The following is a 17,794-nucleotide window of genomic DNA, read 5'->3' as shown; positions in this document are numbered from 1 at the left end:
TTTGGAATAAAAAATAACATTTAATAAAACAAAAAAAGTAGTGTTTGTTCTTCTTTACATTCTTTTCTTGTGTAGATATCTGTGGGAAAAAAAATTCCATATTAAGTAAAGACACTAATGATGTCATGTTCATTCCTTTCCCAAGAACATTTGTGGAACCACACAATCCAGCATGACCCATTGCTGGACTGTGTTGTTCCCCAAGGGCAGGCGGTCCAAAGTGTCAGAGTGGTGTCAGTGATCAGCACTTTGCCACGCCTGCACTTGTGGAACCACCCAGCCCAGCATGACCCATTGCTGGACTGTGTTGTTCCCAAAGGTATATGAACCTCGGCCAAAGAGACATAATACAGCAACACACAATTTGGGGTTGTAGCATACCGCTGCGGACAGTTCAACACACAGCGCTCTCCCCCTGTCAGTAATATTAATCTCACTAAGTGGCTGCAATTAATGACTGCAACTTTGTATCCCGGCTTTCCTAAGAGACGGTTGTCCAAGAGTAACAATTGTTACTAAATATACAAGAGATAATATATGGACATTATTTATAAATGAACTTTAAGGGCAATTTTTAGAGAGTTATTGTATGTGGTTTTATTCATATTAATCATAGTAATTTTACACATGAATCTCTATATATATATGGTTTTATGTCTTATGTTGTATATTTGGAGCATAAATAAATTAAATACATTTAAATCCAATAAAGTTTCCAGCGCTCCCTTGATAGTGTATACTATCTTTTTCATATAGATTACATTTGGTGGGACAGTGCCACCGGTGGGAGACGCAGGAATCCTTTGTGTGTGTGTGTATATATATATATATATATATATATATATATGATATATTCAAACAGTTTTTGGTGGTTTGCAAGCGCTGTGTTTCTATATAATATATTGTTCCCCGAGGGCAGGCGGTCCAAAGTGTCAGAGTGGTGTCAGTGGTCAGCACTTTGACATGCCTGCACTTGTGGAACCACCCAGCCCAGCATGACCCATTGCTGGACTGTGTTGTTCCCCAAGGGCAGGCGGTCCAAAGTGTCAGAGTGGTGTCAGTGGTCAGCACTTTGACACGCCTGCACTTGTGGAACCACCCAGCCCAGCATGACCCATTGCTGGACTGTGTTGTTCCCCAAGGGCAGGCGGTCCAAAGTGTCAGAGTGGTGTCAGTGGTCAGCACTTTGACACGCCTGTACTTGTGGAACCACCCAGCCCAGCATGACCCATTGCTGGACTGTGTTGTTCCCCAAGGGCAGGCGGTCCAAAGTGTCTTGAATATATACATTGAAACATGACTTTACTCACCTTGGTACGCACAACACGAACTACGCCGTCCACTTCAGTTTTCCACCCAATCCTATGAAGAAGCCAAAAATAAACACTAGTGAATAGTAAATTCACACAACAGTGAAAGCCTATTTTACACCAATACAAAAAGGAGTTTGTTTTTACAAAAAAAAGTGGTATCAGAATAGCTCTTTGGCCCATCATACATGTAGCCACAAGGAGCTTTCATCAGTTACCACGCGCACCCACATACATGCCCGCGCATGTATGCCTAGACATAAAGCTCCTTGGTAGTATCCGGTCGAGAGTGGGGGAGCCCAACACAAACATAAAACATTATTAAGAAAAAAAAAAAACTAATGGGAGGGGGAGAAAGGGAAACATGAAACATAAGAGTAAATAATAAAACAATACGACCGGGCTTATGGTGGTTGTCCGTCCGGATCCTCTTCTTCCTCCTGATGGGGTGTCGATGCCTTGGGCGGCTGTGGAGTGCGTTGACTTGGCCTCGGTGGCCGTGCGGGTGTAGATGATGCGGCCGGTGTTGGTGGTGGAGGCATCTGGTGGGTGGGGTACATCCCTGTATATCCTTGGTACAGCTGTGACCGTCCATACCAGGATGGTGGTGGAGGAAGGGAAGGAGGCGTCCGTGTGGCTTGTGATGGCGGATGTGGTGGTTCACCAGCGTGTTGATGAGCTGGCTCTGGGAGCTTATCGTACATCATCTGCAGTGTGGTTGCGATGATCTGGTGGCTGGATGCCGAAAGTCGTTGGCTCTCCGACATGTTGTCAACGCTGTGTGCCAGGCATGCTGTGTTATCCACCAGCCGGTTGATGGATGTGACAAGAACGTGAAGGATGTCCATAGTCTCCCTGTGATCTTCTCGTCTGGTCTTTTGCATTTCTGCCGTGCTGTCGGCATGAGCCTTTTGCATTTCAACCAGACCGTTTGCCATCTTCTCCATTATCTTCTCAATGGCGTCCAGTCTGGTTTCAACGACATTCGTGTAGGTATCCTAGCGGGCAGTCATCTCTGCTGCCAGGGTGTGTACCCTCTGAACATTTGAGGGATCCTGCCCTTCCTGTACGTCTGCCACCAATTGCATTTGTGCAGCTGAAAAGAAAATTAGAAATTAGTATACACATTCATATATTTGTTTGAAGGCTCACAATTTGATAATTACTCACACAGGGATGTAGAAACAGCGGGCTGCTGCACTTCCACCTCGTCATCCGAAGAATCCTGTAGGAGATCCGGCCTGTAGAAGGAACAAATCCCCGACGCAAGTCCGCTGCTGGTCCGTGGCACCTCTGTTTGCAAAATAAAAAAATAAAAATAAAGTTAATAAACTATACAAAAATGGCGACCCCCCCACCCCTCCCCCCCCCTGCAAAAAATAGATAAAAACCTTCTCCATCTGGTGGTGCCGCTGCTCCAGGAGCTTCACTTGTCCTCAATTCTGGAGACTTTTCAAGGGTATGGCTGGATACGTCTGCACGGCTGTCTTCAAACCCAAGAAAAGTCTCATCTGTTAACCCTGTTGACTCAAACAGTTCGGGTGATGGGTCCACAAGGGTAGTGTCTTGTTGAGGTTCTTCGGTCACAGGCCCAGAGCCCCTGGAGAGATGACGAGCTGGTGATGACCTGCGCACAGGAGATGTAGTTTGGCGCCCAGCTGGTGGTGTGGTCGCGGACGGTGTCTGGTGCGCAGGTGATGTTCTGCGCGCTGATGTCTGGCGCGCAGGTGATGGTCTGCGCGCTGACGGTGTCTGGCGCGCAGGTGACTTTCTGCACGCTAACGATGTGTGGCGCGCAGGTGATGATCTGCGCGCTGCTGATGCTTGCTGCGCAGGTGATGGTCCATGCGCTGCTGCCGATGCCTGCTGCGCAGGTGATGGTCCGCGCACTGCCGATGTCCTGCGCGCAGGTGATGTCCTCTGGGCAGGCGTGTCTGGGGGAAAAAAACAAACACATTAGCAAATAAAAAAAATTTAATAAAAAAGATTAGCGCAGCTCATCTGAATGTATTCTTACCATCAGGCCTCCTTTTGGACTGCTTGTCTCCCGCCGTCTTCCGTCTTCTGGGCGGTTCTTCCTCCTCGGGAAAGCCAGCAGGACGGCTAGAGTCCACACCTCCGTGAATTCCTTGGACCATGACAGGGTTCATGCGCCTTTTAATAACTTCCTCCCAGGGTAGCCACTTCAGATTGAGAGCCGGACCACCTCCCGTAGCTGTCTCATGTCGGCGCTGAATCCCCATCTTCTTCTTGGTCTGTCTGCGGCAATCACTGTACCGCTTCATGTAGTTTCTGGTGCTCCGGCGGTTTCCTGATACTGCAGTGACTTGTCTCGCGATGGCATCCCAGATGTTTCGCTTGGTCTTAGCTGCTGTGGTCTGTGCCCTTGGTCCATACAGAACGTCGTAGGACCTGTCGACGCCATCCACTAGGGCAGTTTTCCGCCTCAGTGTATCTGGGTCCACGCGGCTTCTTCTGTCCTGCGTCTTCACCAGAGGCTTCCTCCTCCGACTGATCCTCTGGCTGGCTTCTTGCCTTTAGGGATAAAAAAAACAAAACATGCATTTAATAAGATCGGTATGTACCTGTGAGTGTGTCAGTATCCCTGGCAGTGCGCAAAGATACCTGTAGGTGTGCATGGCAGTGCGCAAACTAGGGTGTGTCAAGTTGGATGCTATTGTGTCTGCAGGTGTTGTCAGTATTTACCTTTCTAGGCCTTTTCTTTTTCTTTTGCTTCTGTCTTTGGTCCCTTGATGACCGCGGCTGGTCACTGGATGCCTGTTCGGTCGTATCCTTCTCCTGGGTCAGCTCCCACTCCTCATTGCTGTGCAGGGAAAATTCTTCTGAGGGGTGGGGGGAAGGGGGGATCGGGGCCGCTTGTCCCTGGACATCTCTGTTGTAAAAAGAAAAAAATATATTTTTACAAATTTAACACACATTACATAATTACATGCAACCACACGTCATGCTGCTGGGACCCCAGTGCTCAAGCAGGACCAAACACAACAAAAAAAATTAAAAAATTGAAAAAAACGTCAGCCAAACAAGCCAAAACCCCCGTACAAGCATCCCTGCATATGCTGGAGGTCAACCAGTGTTAAAAAAGGAGCAAAAAAACATGTTTTGGAAACAAACAGCAGCACCTCGGCCACATAGCTGATACCGACACGGTGAATGTCAGCCCAAACAAGCCAAAAAGTACCTCCAGAATGTGCAGGGATGCACCAGTGCTAAAATAGGAGCAAAAAAACATGTTTTGAGAACAAACAACGACACATGTCGGCCACATGGCAGATACCGACACACTCTAAAATCACCCCAAATAAGCCAAAAAGCATCCCTGCACATGCTGGAGGTACACCAATGCAAAAGCATGACCCAAAAAACATTTTATGAAAAAATAAAACGTGAAAAACTACCCCCAAACACAAAACTCCCCCAAAAAAACATGCAGCAATACAAGCAGGAGCTATATACACATACCTGCACACATATACATACCCCAAACACCCCAAAGCAATGCCACATGTACACCTCATGGCACCCCCCCTCTACACAAACACATACATGCAACGCCAGACCACATGTGGTACTTACCTACAAATGTAGAAATCGCTCCAAAAACGACTCTCCTACGGGGTAACAGGTATCCTCCTGTCTGTCCTGGATTAAAGCCTGCTGGGTGTCCAAACGATACCACAGCAAACAACAACCAATTTGCTAGCTCTGCACCTCCACACACCTCTCTGCAGGTTCACAAAATGGCTGCTGAGCACGCAGCAAACAAGCCCTATAAAGGGATCCAAACGGCGGGAAGTCGAATCCAGGACGCCCACTACTCGACGATTGGTCCGTTATTCGACAAGGGAAGTGTCGAATGCGTTTTCTATTGAATATGTCGAATTTATGATCCCGGGTGGAGGGTTTCGGCTGTCGAGTACAGTCGAATCCTAAAACGCATACCTCCCAACTAGTCCCGCTATTCGGACTCTGTCCCGCTGTTCCACCCGCGGGCAGCAGTGTCCCGCGGGTGGGGGGGCAGTTGGGGGGAGGCTTTGATCACCCGCTGCTCTGCTCTGCAAAGCAGCCAGTGATCACTGAATACATGCTGTGCGCACGCTGGGCACGCCCCCAAAAGGCAGAAAAACGGGCTGTTTGACGAGGCCACGCCCATCGTGGGGTGAGACCACGCCCCCTTTTCGGGCCGGCGCGCGTCTTCGCCACGCGAGAGTCCCGCTTTCTTACAGCCACAAGTTGGGAGGTATGTAAAACGGTCGAAAAAAAAAGACGCAATTCGGCCAGAATTGCATATACCCCTTAGTATCCCATGGACAGGTGAAGGTTGGGGGAGCCTTTGATCATCGCTGCTCTGCTCTGAAAAGCAGTAAATGATCACTTGAATATCAGAGCCGTGCTCAAAGCCATGTCATGGGACTCATATTGGGTGGGATGTACTAACCTTGTGGTTTACATGCCTTCAACACATCACATCGATACTAATCGCATATGCACTAACATATGTGATTAGTATCGCAAAGGACAGCTCTCTCTATAACAACTGTCCTTTGCAATGCACTGCGGTCATTGGATTTCTTTGTTTATGACCTGGTAGTCTGTCTGCGCATGCGTAGATGGATTTGGCACCTGCAGGGCATGCTGGGTGCAGCGCAATGCAGTAAGAAGCCCATAGGCTTCTATAGGGTAATGCCAGCTATAGTTGGCATTAGCCTCCGCATCAGTGCCCCATCATCGGAGCTTTAGTACATTTGGAAGTGCGATAAAAAAACCCCCACAGAAAACAGGGTTTTTACTGCATTTCTGCTTTAGTACATCCCGCCCCTTTGTCACAGGAGTTCTAGTACCACTAGTACCATAGAACATAAGACACTTTTCTTGGTGCTTTATCTTCATTACCAGAATATATTACACTAATAAAACCCCCTAACCCCCAAGAGCTGTGCATGGTTTAGATCACAGTAACTGCTCTGCAGTTGAATGTGCCTGTTTAAGGGGAATAAACTTTAATTAGTGTTCCTATTTATCAGTTTATTTATAAAGCTGCCAAAAAGAGCCAAGCGCGACAACAAATAAAACAAGAACAGTGTTTCTCAGGTTATGTTTCTTTGGCCTTACATCCTGTGTAATACTGCTGTGTGCTGCAAAAGACTGCTGCAGAGCATTGCATTAAAATGAGGGATTAAACGTGCACTGTTAACAAGAAATGCTCTGTCACGTTGTTGTGTGGGAAATTGGAATTTGTGTATATGTACTCAGCTAAGGCCTTTTTTTGAAACACTTGTGGTTTCTTCTGAACTGGGTAATATGAGGAGAAGGACAATGCCTGGTCACAGCAAGGGGTAATGTAAGGGGTAGATAAACATTGCTATGGGGAATAAAGGTAGCCACACAGAGTGGGGAATATTCTAAAGAACAGGGAATAAAGGGGAAACCACAAGGATTACATGTGCAAAAATCCACAGGGACTGCAAGGTTAATGGAGCAGGGTGACAACTGAAAGGAGAGGGGAAACATATGAACCTTGAGAATGAATAAAGGGCAGGCTATGGTAAGTGCAAGGATGTTAAGAGGTTCTTTATACAGTATATGTGTTGCCACAGGTTACACTGCTAAAGGGACAATACAGATGATTGGATCCAGCCACAAATCCTGTCTCTTCCTTGTGCACATTGTTTACAGCTACATAACACCACATCCTGCCCTGTGGTATTCTCCTCTTTGCAATACTACATAGGGAACAAATTATAGATTTGAGTCCAGGCCATATTAGTTGCATAACTGGATATGGCAGTAATTAGACCACAGTCATAAATACATATTTTATTGAGATAAAAATCTACAAATACAAATAAAATGAAGTCAGCAGGCAAAATGGGACAGACACAAAGATGTATGGATATACTGTATTAGAATTTGGACTTGTCATTTGCCCGGTTGATGAGCACAAATATAAAAAAAATGTGATCTGCACAGGTACCTGTAGCTGCTGTGCTCGGAGATGCCAGGCTCTATTTTTCCTCTGCCTATCCCCATTTGCCCCATTTTTCTTGCTGTATCTCTCTCTTACTTTGTAACTTTCTCTCTCTCCCCTTTGTTTCCCTCCGCCCCTGTCTGTACTGTCACTCATCATCTTTCCCTGTCTTTCTCTCTATCCCCCTCTTCAAATTCTCCCTCAACTCTCTCTCCCCTATGGATAATTGCTTAGAGAGTCTTTTACCTCCTTCTTAATGTGTACATCTAGTACATACAGTATGAGTCTGCAGATTACTGAGACAATGCTTGTTCCTTTCCCAGGTGACACAATGAAGGACAATAGATGGTGTTAGGACCCACACAGGTATGTTAATGCTGAGGGTATCCTTCATCCCCTCCCCTGCATTTGTGTTTTATTAGTTAGATGATACTTCCTTTTATGTAGTTTTATTGTGCAAGCATAGCTAGAAGTGTTAACTCTTATACAGTACCTGGCCACAGCTTTCTGATGTACAAACTGTATTTTATGTACAGACTATCATTTTAACACTTGCAGAATCTATTTCAGTTACAAGTGTGGTGATCATGACTGTGAGAATGCTTTTCCAAGAGCAGTATGAACCATGACCTGTCCCTTGGCTTTGAGTGTGGTCTCTGTAGCAAGATGTCTGCTGCTGCTGTTACTGTACTTTGTCTCTATCCTATTCTATCCCCTTCCCCACTATGCACTGTTTTATTTTTATGCTCACAGTTATAGGCAGTAATAAGCAGTAAAAAGAGTGAAGAAGTGAGCCAGTGGAGAAGCAGCCCATGGCAACCAATCAGCTGCTCTGTATAATTTTATAGCATGCAAATGATAGATGTTACTACAATGCTGCTTAGTACATCTCCCCCTATGTCCTTACCCATCCTGCTATCCCACTTTCTCTTTGTACCGCTCACTCATAATATACAACTAGCCCTTGTTTCTTAGGGGTCTATTCATGTACATCATGAAAATGGAATTGCTATTTATTACTATACATCGCATCAGTTCGATGCAATGCATAGCTTAGATAAGTAACAATTCATGTATACTCTCCTTTCCGGCGATGTGATGTGGTATCCTGGGCTCCAGTGATGCTGTCTTCTCCGGTGGTCCCCCTCTGCGCTGTTGGAGTCAGCCAGCAGGTCCCTCTGCGCACGCACCACCGGCCGACCTCCCAGAAGACCACATCGGCTGCTGGGAATTAGTGACATAACATCACACAATCGGTGCTTTTATTATCCCCACAGAAACACAATACAGAGCACAAAACACTGATATGAAGGAGAAGTCAGCCGCTTTTCTCCTGTTAAACTTCTGGGTGCTGCTCCTCTATATCCTCAATGGGCAGGGAAAAGGGGCACAGGGGGCACCACCCACCTCTCTTAGGAGGTTCTCTAGCCTTTGATTACAGCTACAGTGCACTGCAAGCTGCAGAAATTGAAAAGGAGGAGAAGGTGGAGTCTGAGCAGGGGGTGGGGCTACACAGCACTGGCTGAATGAGTGGTGCTGGGCTAGGATGTACCACCTATTTCAGTCTGTTAAGATTAAAAGCAGCAGAAGTGAGCACTACAGTCCTTCATCCAGACCTATGTAAATTAAATCCCTTAATACTATAGGCAGGAAGCTATTTAAGTATTGTACTAAGGGATGATTACATCCCTTAGTATTATACAAGATAGTGGATAAAAGAGGTATAGTAAGGGATGAGGTGGATTATAGTCGGATGAAACAATTGTTGCGGGGTGCCTTAACCGCAGATCCAGTGGCTCAGAAATTAAGATGTTCAGGGGTTAAAGAACCCTCTCCTACCTTTAATGAGCTGTTGAAAGAAGTGAAGCAGGAGGAAGTGTTAATATAAATGAGGGAAAAAACAGTGAAGAAAGTTAAGGTAGTACAACCAGTAGTAGAAGACAATGCATCATTTGAAGAGAAAATATTAAAGTTAATGGACGAACAAAATATGATTGACAAGTTCATTACAACACAAAACACGATGCTTCCTTACAGACATCCGATGGTAGCACTCCAATAAAAGGATTAGGCAGAGGGGGTAATAGCTTTAATAGAGGGTGTTTTAGATGTGGAAGAATGGGGCACCAGGCTTTTGACTATAATATGAATAGGAACTCGAACCGGAACACTGCTAGGGCTTCAAGTAGTAGTCAGGACGGAGAGAGTTTGGGGCCGGGAAACGGACCAGGGCGGTCTGTGGGCCCCTCACAGGACCCCCTAGAGGTCAGTTATTGTGCTATGGGGAATTCTTGGTGGAGTGGAAGTCTACCAGAAGGATTACTAGGACCTGCTCCCATATTGGCTGCCAATATAAATGAACATTACTGTAAGATCTTGGTAGACAGTGGTTCCCAAGTTTCTATTATATTTGAAAATTGGTACAATGAAAATATCCCTAAAGTACCCATTCAGCCTCTAAGTGGATAAGTGATATGGGGTCTAAGTGTTGAGAAATACACGTATTTAGGATACGTGCAAGTAACACTTGAAATCAATAAAGATGTAAGAGAAGAGAAAGGGAAACAAACACCACTTATTGCGTTAGTAAGTCCAGAAGTTCCTGAAGGGAGAGACGACCCACCTGTGATTCTAGGAACTAACACACAGATATATCCTTTACTCGCTGAATGGTATGAAGGGAAAGAGGCGCTAACTTCTGTACAGACCTGCAGTATTCAATCTACAGAGAGTATAGTTACTTCAGAGGGTAAATTTGACATATGTTTCCAGGGGAGTGACATTCCTTTGGAAGAGAAATCTGCTTTGGTTGAGAAACTGGAATCTAAGAGCCAGGGTTTTTCCACTGGGGAATGGGACCTGGGAACAGCTAATGGGGTAGAGCACAGTATCAGACTCACAGATGAGACTCCTTTCCAAGAGCGATCTCTCAGGATAGCTCCTGCAGACTTTGAGGATGTAAGACAACACCTTAAAGGGCTACTTGAAAATCAAGTCATAACAGAGTCCAGAAGTCCCTATGCCTCTCCTATAGTGATCGCACGAAAAAAAAAATGGAAACATACGGATGTGTGTTGCTTATCGAACACTGAATCAAAGAACGGTAACAGACCAATACACTGAGCCAAGAATAGACAACGCTCTAGATTGCCCCCAAGGGAGCTCTTGGTTTTCCGTGCTCAGCTTAAGAAACGGTTTCTACCAAATCCCCATGAAGCCGGAAGATCGTGAGAAGACCGCTTTTATATGCCCTCTGGGATTTTTAAATCCTTACATATGCCCCAAGGAGTATAAGGAGCTCCAGCTACCTTTCAAAGAACAATGGAGAAGACCATGGGGGATATGAATTATAGGGAGGTTATTGTGTATTTAGATTATATAATCGTCTTCGGAGCCACCCTGAAGGAACACAATGAACAACTCCTTAAAGTTCTAGATAGGTTGATGGAAGGGGGTTTGAAGTTGTCCCTAGACAAGTGTCGTCTTTGCCAGTCCACAGTTAAATATCTAGGACACATCGTTAGCAGGAACGGAGTTGCCACCGACCCCGACAAAGTAGAGGCAGTGAAGAATTGTCCGAGACCTACGAAATTGAAAGAACTAATGTCCTTTCTGGGATTCTGCGGATATTACCGTAGGGTTGTTTCAAATTATTCCAGTATTGCTAGACCACTAACTGATTTGACAAGAGGTTACCCGACTCCAAATAAGAAAAATGAAAGACGAGAACAGTCATTGGGGAATGGTCCTCTGTATAAAGTAAACAAACTATTCGGAGAAAGGTGGACTCCTGAATGCGAGACAGCTTTTAATACACTAAAGGGAAAATTAACGAATGCCCCTGTTTTAGCTTATGTAGACCCTAATTTGCCCTACGTTCTCCAAATTGACGCTTCTCTGGAAGGGCTAGGAGGTGTTCTATATCAAAAGCACCCAGATAGGCTGAAACTAGTATATTTTATTAGCAGGGGTTTATCTAATAATGAAAAGTGGTACCCCGCTCACAAGTTACAGTTCCTAGCTCTGAAATGGAGTGTTATAGATAAGTTCCATGACTATCTATATGGAGTGACATTCGAAATACAAACAGACAACAACCCGTTGACCTATGTTCAAACCACAGCTAAGTTGGATGCGACAGGTCATCGATGGTTAGCTGCCTTAGCATTGTATGATTTCACGCTAAAATATTGACCTGGTGTCAACAATTTTGATGCAGACTCTCTTTCCAGGATTCCAGACCAGTAAGTGGTAGACACAGAGGAAGAATGGATAGAAGTACCTGCAGGGGAGGTCAAAAGGATTTGTCACAATATCAATTTGAAAGTGATGGCTGGAAATGAACAGATTAGTGCCCTGGGAATGACATCAATGGCGTTACCTCCATCATATTGCTGGATTAGTCAAGTAGAACTTGAAGACTTGCCGAAATTAAAACGATATCAGATTCAACAAAAAACAACAGCAGGATCCCACCATTAAACATTTGCTCCCGAACTGTAAGAGTTCAGCTGTTACTCCATAATCCTTGACTGAAGTCAGATTGCTGAAAAGGCAAAGGCGAAACTTACTTATGAAAGCAGGAATACCATATCGCAGCACCAGGCCGGCGGATAGACGGAAAAGCTTTCAGCTAGTATTGCCAAAAAAACATTGTACCCTAATAATGCACGCTTTACATGACAACCATGGCCATCTAGGGTTTGAAAAAACATTGAACCTCATAGTTTTACTGGCCGGGTATGGGGAAAGAGATAAGGGAATACTGCCAATTGTGAGAACTGTGTATTGCGGAAGACATTACCAGCAAAAGGAGCTCCCATGGTGACTTTTAAAAGTAAAGGACCCATGGACTTGGTCTGTATGGACTTCCTCTCTCTTGAAGTGGAGGAAGGAAAGAAGTGTAATATTGATCATGACAGACCACTTTACCAGATACGCCCAGACTTACGTGACACTAAACCAAAAAGCCTCCACCATGGCGAACACTTTATGGGATAAGTTCTTTATCCAGTATGGTTTACCAAATCGATTGCATACGGATCAGGGGAGGGATTTCAAGAGTTTATTGATAAAGGAATTGTGTTTGAGCTGTGGGATCACCAAGTCTAGAACAACACCATATCACCCTCAAGGTTATCCACAGCCCGAAAGGTTCAACAGAACCCTGCTGGATATGTTAGGGACCCTCAGTCCATTAAACAAACAGCATTGGAAGAGACATGTTAACTGCTTGGTGCATGCATGCAATTGCACACGCAACAAAGCCACTGGATTTTCTCCTTACTATCTAATGTTCGGGAGGGAAGCTAAGCTTCCAATAGATGTGTGTATGGGAACTTCTTCAGGTAATGACCCTTGTGTTTCACATATAAAATATGTAGAAAGGCTGATAAAGGAGTTGAAAGATGCCTATGCTTTAGCAGAACGTACAGCGAGTAAATTAGGAGAAAAGAATAAAGTTTGCTTCGATAGGAAGGTGCGGGATCAAGTTCTGTCTCCTGTTAAGACAACTGGGAATGCCAAGAAAATTTAACATTTCCAACCGATGGAGAAAAGACCCTTATGTGGTAAAAGAAAAATTTGAAGACTTACCTGTATATAGAGTACAACTTGAAAATGGACAGGGTGCAATTTTAACCCATCATAGACGAAATGTACTCCCTATAGCAGGGTTTTTCAACTGCTGTGCCGCGGCACACTAGTGTGCCGCAGGCAGTCCTCAGGTGTGCCGCCGCTACCCGCCCGCCAGAGATGCCTGCCACACCACTAATACCTGCAGCAGTAACTGATATCAGGCTTGGGCAGCGCAGAGAACCTCCGTGGGCCGGCCGTGACCTATTGCAGTGATGCACCGCCGCATGACTCATAGGTCACCCGTTCCACGTGGTATCGCCGTCCCCCGCCCGTCCAGCGCTTCTCCATGGTGTGCTCTGCTCCGACGCGATGCAGGGAGGGAACGCTCTGTGCTGCTTCTCACTGCCCCAATGCTAAGGACTGAGCTGTATACTGAGGTTGGAGCCAGTGGTTTTTTTTTTTACCTGGGGGGGGGGTGGAATTACCATGTGGGGACAGTGTGCGGAATTACTATGTGGGGACAGTGTGAGGAATTACTATGTGGGGACAGTGTGCGGAATTACTGTGTGGGGACAGTGTGTGGAATTACTATGTGGGGACAGTGTGCGGAATTACTATGTGGGGACAGTGTGTGGAATTACTATGTGGGGACAGTGTGCGGAATTACTATGTGGGGACAGTGTGCGGAATTACTGTGTGGGGACAGTGTGTGGAATTACTATGTGGGGACAGTGTGCGGAATTACTATGTGGGGACAGTGTGTGGAATTACTATGTGGGGACAGTGTGTGCCATTAATATGTGGGGACAGTGTGTGCCATTACTATGTGGGGACAGTGTGTGCCATTACTATGTGGGGACAGTGTGTGCCATTAATATGTGGGGACAGTGTGTGCCATTACTATGTGGGGACAGTGTGTGCCATTAATATGTGGGGACAGTGTGTGCCATTAATATGTGGGGACAGTGTGTGCCATTAATATGTGGGGACAGTGTGTGCCATTAATATGTGGGGACAGTGTGTGCCATTAATATGTGGGGACAGTGTGTGGAATTATTATCTATGTGGGGACAGTGTGTAGAATTACTGTGTGGGGACAGTGTGTGCTTTTTATATGTGGGGACAGTGTGTGCCATTAATATGTGGGGACAGTGTGTGGAATTACTATGTTTTATTTCTACGGGAGCCAATGTATTTTTTTTTATAGTGGGGGTGAAGCTATTTATTTTATTTCTGCGGGGTCCAACTGTTTTATTACTGTTTATATTTGTTATATATTTATATTATATTGATTAAGAAAACTGATGGTGTGCCTTGGCAATTTTCAAATGTTGTTTAGTGTGCCACAAGTTTACAAAGGTTGAAAATCACTGCCCTATAGGTAGAGAAATATGCATGGAGAACTTTGAGAGTAAAAATAGGGTAAAACCCATTGAGAAAGAGACACTATATGAGCTAACTTACTCACTGAGACCTGGTAATGATGACCAGTTATGAGGAGGAAGATGAGGGTCAGGGTTGTTATTATAAGGATCAAGGTGTTGGATGTGGGGAAGTAACTGACATAGGAGCCCCCAGGGTATCTGTCAGACCATAGTCACAAAATTACCTGTATAGATACTGTTGTTTATGATGGTGATGCCTTAGACGAAGAGAGTAGTGGTCCATTGGAAAGATCTGATCATTATTCCCCCTGTAGTGATATAAGCATAGAACAAGAAACTGTAAATAGGCCAAAAAGAACATGTCAACCTCCATCTATGCTAACTTATAATGAATTAGGGATACCTAGTATTGTGCCCAGGATAATAAATCCTAACATGATAGATGTGTGGCCTTACTATGGATACTTACCGATACAAGTTTAGATTTAATTAAATTAGAAGTGGTGATCTATTTACTTTAAAATGAGATCACCAAGGGGAGAGTGTAGCATGAATATTAGCTATTATTACCCTAAATGTATGAAATTTTACACTTACAAAAGTGTATTATGTGTGTGTGTGTGTGTGTGTGTGTGTGTGTGTGTGTGTGTGTATATATATATATATATATATATGATTTTGTACTAGAAATGTAGCAATACCTGATGGTTTTATATACCTATATGTATATGTGTATATATAGATATATATATAGATATATATATAGATATATATGAGGGGTGGGTTAGGAGTATAGGCAGGGATGCAGGATGAATGTGTTTATTCATGTTGTAATTTATGACAGAGCAGTGTAGGGAGTCTGGGGGGTCTATGTGAGCGCAGCTGCAGCTGTCAGTGATAGGTATAACCCACACTGACAGAACTGACAGAAGGCTCCAGAAACGTCACAAGCACCCCACGAGTGCTACAGCAGCCGCTGACAGGGGGTATAGCGCATGGCCTAGGCGGGAAGGGAGCAGCACGAGCTAGGAGTCTGGGGAGAGTATAAAGAGAGCTCCCCGCTGGCTGTTAGGCAGACTGCTGATCCTCCTTTGTTCCAGCACCGAGGCTCAAGCAGGCAGGGTGACATCCACCTGGGGAGGAGTCGGGGGAGCACCTCGCAGCAGCACAACTAAATTATGGAAGTGGATAAATTGTCATCTACACTACACTAAGCACTGCAAGCTATAGAGGACACTTGGCTTTGCTTAGACTGGAATTAGAGGAGAGTATAGTGAACCATAGCCCAGTGACTGATAAGGCTAATGTACACTGTTAATGTATGATGGCAGAGTGAGCATAGGAAATAGCTCGGGACCGCTGTCAGATTATATAGTAAGTGTGGATAAATTGAACTGTGATAGCGCCTCTCACTTACAATTATCAGCTCCCTGCAACTTTCAGCATTAATCTAGCACATGCCGGGAGGAGACACAGTGACTTTTATGTAACACTGAGGATTAACTCTTAAAAGTTATATAGGTAATGTGTGCATCTCCGTTAAAAGAACATTGTGACCAGAGGTGAGGACATTAGAGTGCTGTTATAGCACAGTGGCAACTGATAAGAGTAGAGTCTACTAACAGCAAGGAATTAGCTCAATCTCCTGTGTCATCTACACAAATAATTTACTGTTCAATAATTTAGCTGTACTTCAAGTAAGTTGGGAAGTGATAAGCAGAAACTGTCAGCTAAAGTATAATAGATTATTCAGTTATAAAGCTGAGGGATTTGAGTGAACAGAAACTATGGACACATTTCACGTAGTATTTCTCACCAGGACATTGCCTAAAGAGAGCAGCTTAAACGTAAACCCTGCAGAATTAGTGAGGACATATTTGTCTTGGAATACAATGGACTACAGCTTCTTCAGGGAAACACCGCTATACAAAGCTGGATATATCATCTTTCTAAAGAGTTTATTACAGAGCAGTACAGCTACAGGTACCCATTTACTGAGAGAAAGAAACTAATCCTTCGATAGAATTTGTTTCGTATGTGCCAAAGATACTTTTCTTATATCAGAAAAAGGAAACCTATGTAGCATTACACAAGACAGCAATTGTTACAAAACTAAGGCAGAGCTACATATTATCTTCACCGATTAAGGGAAAAACTGGATGTTGTTACTAAAGAATAGTGTAAGATGTTCTGTATAAATTCTGTTATTTTCTAAAGCTTATGGGCCCTTATAGAGCACTATCACACTAAGTGTACGCGGGTCACACTAACACCTATAGGTGTTATTTCAAAGAGTATTTTTTGTATTGCATGCAGGTACTGTGTATAGGCCTAGTATAAAGGGGGGTTATTAGGGATCAATAGCTTTAATGTGTACATGTAATTGGTGAACTGTTAATGTATGCTTATTATTTGGTAATAAGCATTAAAGTGTACTTACCATATATGCTTGGTCTGCAAGTTGATCTGAAGATCCTGGAAGAGACAGGTATATTATTTAGTATATCTATGTCATAAGGGTATCAATCACTAAGTATAAATACTAGGCTTTCTCACGCAAGCCTTAACTGTAGTTAAACACTACACACTACGCGTAGCTTGATTGAAGGCACAACTGTTGGGTAATCATCCCTTAGTACAATACTTAAATAGCTTCCTGCCCATAGTATTAAGGGAAGGGTTACATAAAGGTGTAATTTAATGGCAGAAAATAAACTACAGATTCACATTAAGGGTGGGATGTACTAAAACCTAAAATGCGATAAAAAAATGAAAATGCAGTTTTTGGGGTTTTTTACCACATTTTTCAATATGTACCAAGCTTCAGAATGTGATGCACTCCAGAGCTTGATTCTGGTGGGTAACGCCATCTTTGGGTGGCATTACCCAATAGAAGCCTATAAGCAACTTTTCATGACTCCCCTGAGAGGGAACCAATCAGATCACTCCCAGCACCCCCTGTGGCGCACCCGTCCCTCTGTGCATGCACAGACGGACTCCCGGGTTCTAAACCTGGAAGTCCTTCTATCGCAAAGAACAGCTCTCATCGGAGGGCTGTCCATTGCTAATTTCTTGGTACATACCGGTTGTTTACATCAGTATGTACACGATAAGTGGAGGGGTGTACCGCATCGCGAATGCAATGCTTAGTACATCCCACCCGAAGTGTTTATTGATATGAATTTCTACCCACTCATCTAGAACATAATTTGTTTTTAAAAAACTTTTTTTAATGAAAATATTTTTCATTCATGAAATATACTCCCTTTTTATACATATCGATATATATTCAAATGCTTTTTTATCATATAACCTTTGTTTCTTCTTTCATCTAAGCTGTCATGTTAAGCCTTTGTATTCTATGTCACCAAGCCTTTCATTTCTAGGATGGTATTCATGTGACCAGCGGTCGGGAGACCGACGGTCACATGACCTCCACCGACATCCCGCCCCCTCACTATCCCGATGGTCGGCATGCCGACCAACAGGGACTATTTCCACTCGTGGGTGTCCACGACACCCATAGAGTGGGA

General features: G+C 44.3%; 1 protein-coding gene across 1 annotated transcript in view; it reads left to right on the top strand.

Annotated features, from left to right (window-relative positions):
* LOC135055029 (uncharacterized) overlaps window positions 1-17,794 on the top strand; it is a 259,820-nt gene that overhangs the window by 22,518 nt on the left and 219,508 nt on the right. The window contains exon 4 of the transcript XR_010243623.1: window positions 7,623-7,665. The gene's annotated coding sequence lies outside the window, so the exon portion shown is untranslated. The remainder of the gene's footprint in view (window positions 1-7,622; window positions 7,666-17,794) is intronic.

The sequence above is a fragment of the Pseudophryne corroboree genome, chromosome 3, assembly GCF_028390025.1.
Source record: "Pseudophryne corroboree isolate aPseCor3 chromosome 3, aPseCor3.hap2, whole genome shotgun sequence".
Classification (NCBI taxonomy): Eukaryota; Metazoa; Chordata; class Amphibia; order Anura; family Myobatrachidae; genus Pseudophryne; species Pseudophryne corroboree.
Note: the sequence above shows the minus strand (reverse complement) of the source record. Positions and strands in the feature narration are given on the sequence as shown.